Below are 9,515 nucleotides of genomic sequence, written 5' to 3' on the forward strand. Positions count from 1 at the left end.
CAGGGGGTTTAGTTAATGATTTATGGATTTTCGGCAATAGATATAGAATCTGTTTGCAAGGTTCTGGCACAGTTAGAGAGGATAGACATTTTTTGGTAATGATCCCTTCCTCAAAGGCAAGGTTTAGGAAGGAATCAATTTCATGTTTAAAATTCGGAGTTGGATCTATGGGCATGTGCATATAGCAAGTTTTGTCCGATAGTTGTGACAGCCCTTCCTGTATATAGTCATCCAAATTGAGTACAACTACAGCACCTCCCTTGTCAGCAGGGAGAACCGCTATATCTTTATTGTTACGTAGTTGATCCAATGCCAACTTATCACATACAGTGAGGTTGTTTTGTAACATAGTGTGACCATAGTTTTCAAAGTGGAGGCCCCTGCATACAGATTCCATGAAAATCGAAACATATTTGTTCATAGGTGGTTGAAACCCAGATCTACCAAACCTAAAATCGGCCGATTTTTGAGAACAGTCATGAGCAAAAAATAATTTCAAATTGAGGTTGCGACAAAAAACCTGAAGATCCTGGATAATGTGGTATTCTTGAGAGAAAAAAGCAGGTATATAGTTGAGGCCCCTGTTCAATAAGGCTGTTTGTTCTTCTGATAACTGAGTCCTGGAAAGATTTAGAACATTTTGATTAGATACCTGGGCTATACTTATGTCAGAAAGTTGTTGAGCAAGCCCTGCAAAGAGATGTCCGGTGGTTCTTTTCTTGTGCTTCCTGCCCCCCCGATACCCTGTGCCATGTCTAAAGGGATGTTTTTGTTACTTTTCTTTCTGTTGGGTGATCCCCTATCAGAGACACCTTCACTATCTGTAAAGGATGAATCATCCCCTGATGTACTGTTATAAAAACTGTCCCTGTTTTTCAGAATAGATCTAGGCCTCTTTTTGGTATGGTTAGGCCCTGACCCTGCTTGATTAGTTTCGGCAAATCTCACGGAACGATTAAGCTCAAAGGGTCGACCCCTTTTGTAATCTGAAAAATCTCTGTGAAACTTTTTGATTTTGCGTTCTTTAACAATTTTTTCATGTTCAGTCAATTCTTTGGATAGTTTTTTGATATTGTCTTGATATTTGGGGGAAGATACAAATTTGCTAACATCTGAACATAATGTCTTGATTTCCTGAATGTTCATGTCAACAATCCTTTCATAATATTTTAAGAATATATTCACAAATAGCATGGACCCCGCCTGTAACGCTTCCTTCCAGTCTTGATTTAGCTTGTCATCTGGTCTCCCAACTAAGGGTTGGAGGCATATTCTATGCCCCCTAGGAGTCATTTTTTGAGAAGAGTAGGCTCGAAACAATTTAAGATGCCAAATATTGGATCTTAGTGTTTTGAATCCCTTGGTCAGGGAGTGAAAAAACATGCCACAATCCACAGATATGGATTGTTCAATAGTGTCCGGATTATTGCTTGGTGGGGTGTTGATCCCAAAAACACCTATATCCTCCCTATCAGCACATAATCCGGACAAAATGCTATCCAGGTCCATGCTGTGAATAAATAGGGAGAGATAGCACACACAACTATAAGAGGGATGGATTATTAAATGTTAAATGAAAACCCTAAACGTACCAAAAAGAGGATATAGTCCAAATAGAAGTTATATTCCAAATTGGAAAAGGGATGATCCCAATGAGTGGCACTAAAACAAACGAAGTGGGCAGAGAGCACAAGAGAGTAACACGAATCAAATTCTGGACACAAAAAATCTAATACCAAGGAATTAGATAATGAACACAGTGGAGTGGTATATAGAACAATGTTATAGCAATAAATAATACCCTCCAATAAGTCAAAATATTGTAACCCAGTTAATTATTATATGTACTATGTTATTCAAGTACCCCAAAAAGAAGATGTAACATACTACAAAAAATAAAATCACTGTATATGTGGGACCATTTATTCAGTGGAACAAAACAGTGAATGTGGATCAGGGGGGACCATATACTTGGTTACAATATTCGTGTTATTTAAAGCTTCAAATAATGTGTAAAAGGTTATTGTTCCTTATACATAAACAGTGATACTAGGGACTGGTATATAAGAGTGTTATTATTTGTATAAATATACAGTTCCAGATTAAAGATAAGGATTGTGTCCTCAATGTTGTTACAATAATGTCAGTTGTACATATATAGGTCAACTGAATATGCAATGTAGTTGGTCAAAAAAACATATCATGTAAAGGATATAAATCCACTTAGGTTAGTTAGTCTGTTTGACAATGAAACAATACCAAAATATAAATCAGTATATCCAAAAACCACCAAAACTCCCAATAGTAATGATATAAATCCGTGGTAATTGGAAATATATGTAAAATTCCAAAAACAGCGTAAGTCGTGTAAAATCTAAAGCTAATGCCAGATACTGAATAAAATACAATGCTTATGAAGTCAGGACAAGATAAATGCTGAAATATTGTTGTATCATCAAGCTTCAGAGTGATAATGGTCATAGAATAGCACTAATGTGGCCAAACTCAATTAGGTATGTTTAATACAATAGACACTATAATATCAGAAAAACACGGGGGGCCATAAAAAAGGTTCACAAAGTAACACAAGTAATGTGCTTGGAATAATGGAATATAATCCCAACCATTAAGCCTAGTCAGCAATAAAATCAAGAGTTGTTAAAGTGGTACTGTGTTAACATGACCTAAAAATACAACATAGTATAAGGTCATAAAATATATATATCATAAGGCCCAAACTAACCATGAGTAAAAGAGAGCAAATTATATCGCTTTTATCCCCGGAAAATCCCCTAATGTGATATGATATTCATAGACATATGGATTCCAATCTCCAAAATTGACAATGGGACCAAATATAATCTGAACAATTGTAAGCCCTAGATATGCCCTTAATGTGAAAGAATCATAAAGACAAAAAATGCCTAAAATCACAAAAGTATTGAGACATATGTTCCATCAACTTGAGCATATATGAAAACGAGCATACTCAAAAACATAAGTATTCAGTTAATATAACAGATGTCGCAAAGCCCAAAACATCAATAGGTGATGTCAATGATAGATGGAGACCTATAAGCCTCTATAACAAGTCCTTTAAGTTGTCCAAAAAAGATGGAAAATATGTGGAACAAGTTTTAGGTTACAACAAGGTATACCCAAATAGACTAAACATTGAGCATTCCTCCTGTGTGTTGACCCGTCGCCTGGATGAGTGGCAGGTCCCAAGCGTAAACCCTCCGAACAACAGTATGTCCCACAACGAATATTGCACTCGTAGTAACCAGTAAATGTCCACAAACCGGGAAATATATTTAGATAATATCCTCACGGTTCTTTGTAAGCACTGATAAGTGGGTAAAAGACATAGTCCCCTACTAAAAAATTGCAGATTCCAAATGATGTGATACCATTCACAACTGCCAAACAAAAACTGAAAACAGTACCTGTTAGGCAAAGAGGTAGAGAGTGAAACTCTCCCACGTCCAGATGTAGAGCTGTTCACAAAACGCACGCCAAAAACACGCTTACAAACTGGCAAAAATAGGCCCAGTGTCTCGTATTTTTGGGATTCCCATAAAACGAAAACACTGCCCGCAGAATATTGTAGTTAAATGATATAATCCAAAGTTAAATAATCTCAAAATGTAGTAAAGTCAAAGGTGCTTACATGGATGAAGAACCGAGGATTCGTGCAAAAATTGGTATCAACAGGCCCACTCGGGTGCGTCAAAACGACATCATCCTCAAGGAGCAAAAATCGATTAGCGACTGGCATAAAACATGACTTCCAACAACAGGAACAAGAAGATGTCCATAAACATGAAGACCCCAGAGTAAAATCAAAAGCTCTGCGGGTATAAGGTACAAAAGAGCGAAAATATAATCAGCCTTAGAAAAGGGAAGATATACATCCACTGCTCGGTCCCACAGCACAGTCACTATAGACTAGTCCAAACAACGTCCTATGCACGGGGGAATGCACAGCCACACCAATAGCTGCACAAACAAAAAATGGCCAGCAAAAAGCAGACACGGAGGCTGAAACAAATGAGACGTCCTTTATTTCCAAAAATACTCAGACCGGTTTCGGCAGGAATTGCCTTCTTTAGTGTAGGACAGACATATGATGCCCTGTTATGAATGTTTAATATATACAAAACATAATCCAATAGGCAGACAGAATATACAAAAGTCATGAATATTAATGTCAACTAATTAATCTAAAAAAAAACAGTGTGTGCCAAAAAAGCAGGACTTGCATAGGTGGCAACAACTAAATTTATCCACCCCTGTCCAAAGCTGCAATTATACAGATGAATGTCCTAGCTAAGTTACACTATCAATTTAATACTTTAAATCTTACCATCCCAAATATTTTTTTTCAAAGGACTAACAAAGAGTTGGCTAAGTTCATATGGTTCCCTAAGGCGACTAGAATAAGTTATCAGAAATTATGCTTTCCTAAACTAAAAGGTGGTCTAAGCTTGCCTGACTTTCGTCTTTATTACTTGATAATATGTGCTAGTAGGTTTATACGAATCTCCACTTTCTCTCAGGTAGATAAAATATGGTTCCCTCAATAGATGAAACTCTGACATAGGCACATGATTGGTATCAATATTAACCCTATAGCCTTGCCTTTCTTATCACTTAAAAGCCAGAATTATATTCCCATTCATACCACCATGAAGCAAAGGGTTAAAGCCTTCCAGAATCTAATAAAGTTCATGGAGTTAGAGAATACTCTTCACTTATTACAACCAATCCATATGAATTCTAATATTAGGTTAAACAACAAAATGATTAGTTTACTTGAATACCCATTAATAAAAAAATGCACCATTTGGGATATATACAGACATAAGGAAAAATCACTGAGTGAACTTAAGTTTTGAACTTAACTGTTTTGAATTAGGTATTTAAATGTGACTAAGATTGTTTTTATTTCATTTGAAGAAGGGCAGAGCCCGAAAGCACTTATCTGTGTTAAAAACTGCTTGTTGAATTTGCCTTCTTGAGGGCACCTGGCATCTGGGGCAAGAAAACTGAGGAAGATGGCTTGGCTGCTTATATCCCAGGCGCTGACGTTGGGAAAGGGCACATCAGCCGACGAACCCAGACTTTGGAATCTGGCTGATCAAGGGCTGCCTGAGACAGGACAACCCATATGTAAGGACTGCAGATGCATACCTATCGGACATCTACATTTATGGTAGGTACAAAACTATACTTTGTCACTAGATAGCTTGGATTAAACTGTCCATACTGATTAGGTAGAAATTTTCTGGTCTGATTCCAGAGTCACCTTAGTTTGTAAGGATGATCCCACAAAAGGTGAAGATTATGTCAGCAGAAATTAAACATTGCCAGCAAAGTATTATATTACAACATATCAATGTCAAAGCAATGGATGACATGAATGAATCATCACATACCTGGATGACTGTGACTGGTACAAACTAACCTGAGCCTGAGTGGAGAACTATTATAGATTGTATGTGATTTACTGACTCCTGTACAAACACCATGTTTAGATATAAGGACTGTTTTGACTCAAATGTTCATGACTGATTTTTTTAGTCCTGTCATCAGAACTGAGACCATATGATGTCATCTCTACTGCACTGTCACGTAATCATCATTTAGTGAATAAAACAAATAAGACAGATGACACCACAGACTGGAAGTTCAACACTTAATAGCCAAATAAATAAACTAACTGATTCTCAGAATGAACACTTCTTCAGACATAAACCTGCAGTTCCTCTGTTTAAATATAATTATATATATTATATATTATATAATTATATAACCAATAGAAAATGCTCCACAAATTAACCTCATCACAACCATGATGAATGACAAGTGAAGAATCACTCTATAAGATTCTGAAGCAGAATTTGTAACAATGCAACTATAAAAGCATATATACGCAACAGATGCAAATCTGAAATGACTTACAATAAAATTGTAAATATGTATTACCTGTTAAAAATGTATATAAAAATATGTACTGGTATGCGATGGGGTTAATTTGTGGAGCATTTTCTATTGGTTATATAATTATATTTAAACAGATAAACTGTTGGTTTTAATTATGTCTGAAGAAGTGTTCATTCTGAGAACGCAGAAGCACCTACTTTTTATTTATTTGGCTATTAAAATGTTAAAACTCCAATATGTGGTGTCACCTCTTGTTTCTTTTATATGCTGGCTTGTCTTCGAGAGGTGCTTTATCCTCATATTACCTCTGTTTGTGCTGCTAATCATCATTTAGTGCTCAGCTGCATCTTAGCTACAGTGATGACTGGAGAGATCTGAGAAACTACAAAATGAAGACAGGGCATACTGACAATGTTTAGCTGATGCATCTATATAAGATGAGTTCATTTCACACCTCCAGAAGGTCACCTTCCATGTACAAGGAGAGGTAGGAAATATAGAGTCTGAATGGCTTCTGTTTAAGACTAAACACTAAACATATTGGATGGTGGCAAGCAGGAGTGGCCAAAAGTGATTATTTTGCTTTTCATGAAAACAACTCTAAGATCTGCTGGTAAATGTCAGAGATGAGACAAGCTCTCTAGTTAAGGAAAAATGCAGGAGTCACAGGCTGAAATGTTGTGCATCATGTTTTGCTGTCCTCCCCCAAATAAAAGTAAAATTCTGCCCATACCATGATATTACAATTCCAAAAATGCATCTCTGGGATCAAAACATGTACTGGGTGATAGCTTTAATAGAGAACTTGTGCCTTTAACAGTACCTTTTTAACTGGGGCTTAATTCATGTTTGTCTTCCTGGTATTTTACCGGTACAGGTGCATATCCATAGATGTAACAGTCCTGCAAAGAACCTCCTAGAACAGACTGATATCACCTGGTATGTACAGAAGTACTGAAGGTGTAACTACTGAGACTTGTGACCATGCTCTCATGTTGGTATTTACTTAAAGATCACAAAGACTGTTGAACTATGCCCCCTTCCATGTGTCTTACCGTTACTTGACGCTCATGATGATCTTTTTCTCCTTTCAGCTTCTTCCATTAGATTGCCACAATGTAACAATGGTTAGCTGAATGTTTGGCAGTGGAGTTTTATGGTGTTGAGTTTCCAGCCATAGAAGGCACGTACACACACACACTCATACCTAGAGCCAATTTATTGTGCCCAATCCACCTTCAGCATGTCTTTGGGATGTGGGAGAAACCAGAGCACCTGGAGGAAACTCACACTGCAGGAGGACATGCAGACTCCACACACTTGGTACCCCAGCTGAGAATTGGATCAGAGAACTTCTTGCTGTGAGGCAGCAGTGCTAACCTCTGCACCATCATGGCTGACCACTTGGTGCTAAGATGATACTTCTATGAAACCTGCTTGATATATACATTTCTCATAACCAAGTAAAGAATGCTGTCCAACAGTAGGGTATGAGGTGCCCCATTGTGCTCTCTTACTTTAGGTTATTTCAGCAATGGATACCTTGTTCATACACAAGATGTGTGCTCTACAGGAGGGGGCTGGGGATTACCTGATTTGTATATTGTATAAAAGACATGTACATAATTTGGCAACACGCATCACTAGACCTTGGCCATTACAAGCACTTGTGATAAGGTTATGCTAAAGAGGAAAGCATTCCTTTGGCTACACTCTCCAGGATATTGTGACCTCAAAATGGGTTTAGAGTGAGTATGAGGTTGAACAAGAGTTTTAGTAAACCCACTGAATGAGGAGAGTCACTGGAAGTAGCTCATGGACAGCAGATTTAAAATATGATAAAAATATTTCTTCCATAAGAATTCAATTCATTTAATCCTATTAATTATCTTGTTTTGTGAAGTGATAGCAAACAGTTTGCCTAACTGCACTTCTAGATATTACATCCGTTCAAAGGTTCATACTATCCAGGTGATCTGGAAGGACACTGAAAAGGCTAGCTAGAGCAACTTAAATATGCCAATAACACCAGGAACGAATATATTCAATCAAAAACTGACTGTTGACCCATCTCTAAAAAAGAAAAAAATATTTCTTTAAGTTTGTTGTTATTGAAACTTAGTGTGTCATATTTTCTGACTTTTAATATCTGTCGGCATGCTGAAAATACTAATGAGAATTTTGACATGCTGTCTTTTTCCCGGTTAACAGACAAATTGGCATATCAGTAAATTATTCCCAAAAAAAATGCATACCTTCAGCCAGCTGAGGTCTAAATCATTCAAGCAAAAACAGCTTCCTATCCAAAGCTGACTAATGATGATCCATTGTTCTACAAAAGTAATCTCATTAAATTGCAAAGAATATTAACAACTGGCTATCTTTACCTGTATGCAAATGGGTGCCTGAATACTAGAAACCCAAGCTGTTAGCATATCATACCAGCTGTTAAACTGCAGACATCACCATTTGCAACATATATGTTTTGGTTTCTTTCATGGCGACTGCCTCAGGTGGCCTTCTATGAAGATTCTATATGCCCTTACCAGCCCTGACAAGCCGTGAAATATTGTTATTATGTACTTGCTTTATTTTTTATAACATACAAGTAGCCCCTTTTCACTCACAATCAATAAAAGGTAAAAATATGGACATGCACACATGCTGACGTACTCACACATGCATAAATTTGACATGCAGGTCTCATGATGAGGATGATCCTAATTGTAATCATTTGTCATGTAGCCATGTACTTATATTTAAGCAACCTGGACCATTTTTCCCTTTTTTCAACATCACACTATGACAAATAAAAATAATCAGTTTGGGTTTATGACAGAACTTTGCCAAATCAGTTTATAAATACAAATGTATTGTTCTGTGCTTGTTTAGTTGAATCATTCTTTGTAACCTCGATGACTTTAGCAAGTCAAACTTGAATATCAACAACTGCTTCTTTAAGTTCATGCAAATTCATATTCACTACTTAAGTAATGCTGTCTATCCAGTTTAGCATCTGCTATACCTTTTTGTTTTACCTTTGAACTTTTACAGCATTACAGTTTTTCTACTGAAGCCTGTCTTCAAATTATGTGATCAAAGTATTTGAGTTTCAGTATTACTATCAGGTTTTCCAAGCAATGGTGCCATGCACATTTTGGTCCTCAGTGGACAATACATCAGCCACCACTGTCAGGTGACTTAGTGTTTCATTGATTTTAGACATGGTATTCCTGTCAGCCCTGTATAGGTCTATAATTTTCTGGTAATTGAAGTTTGCAGGATATGCCCAAGAACAATTAATTGCTAGCACTGCCAAATCATTTATCTACATGCCTTCCTTTGTTAGATGAGAATTAAAGTCAGTGGATGCGATTTTACTCAACAGTCTCTGAACTTCTACATGTATTACAGGTTATTCTGGTCTCCCTAAACACTAATCACATCTACATTTTTATTATCTTAGTTTTTCTAATTGTAAAGGCAATATCATTTTTGAATCCAAAGCACTTTGTTTTTTAGTGAAACTTCTTAAGCCCTTTTTTTTTTTTTTCTTGCAAAAAAAATTA

This window comes from Protopterus annectens, chromosome 8.part0 (assembly GCF_019279795.1).
Source record: "Protopterus annectens isolate FY-2018-M chromosome 8.part0, PAN1.0, whole genome shotgun sequence".
Lineage (NCBI taxonomy): Eukaryota > Metazoa > Chordata > Ceratodontiformes > Protopteridae > Protopterus > Protopterus annectens.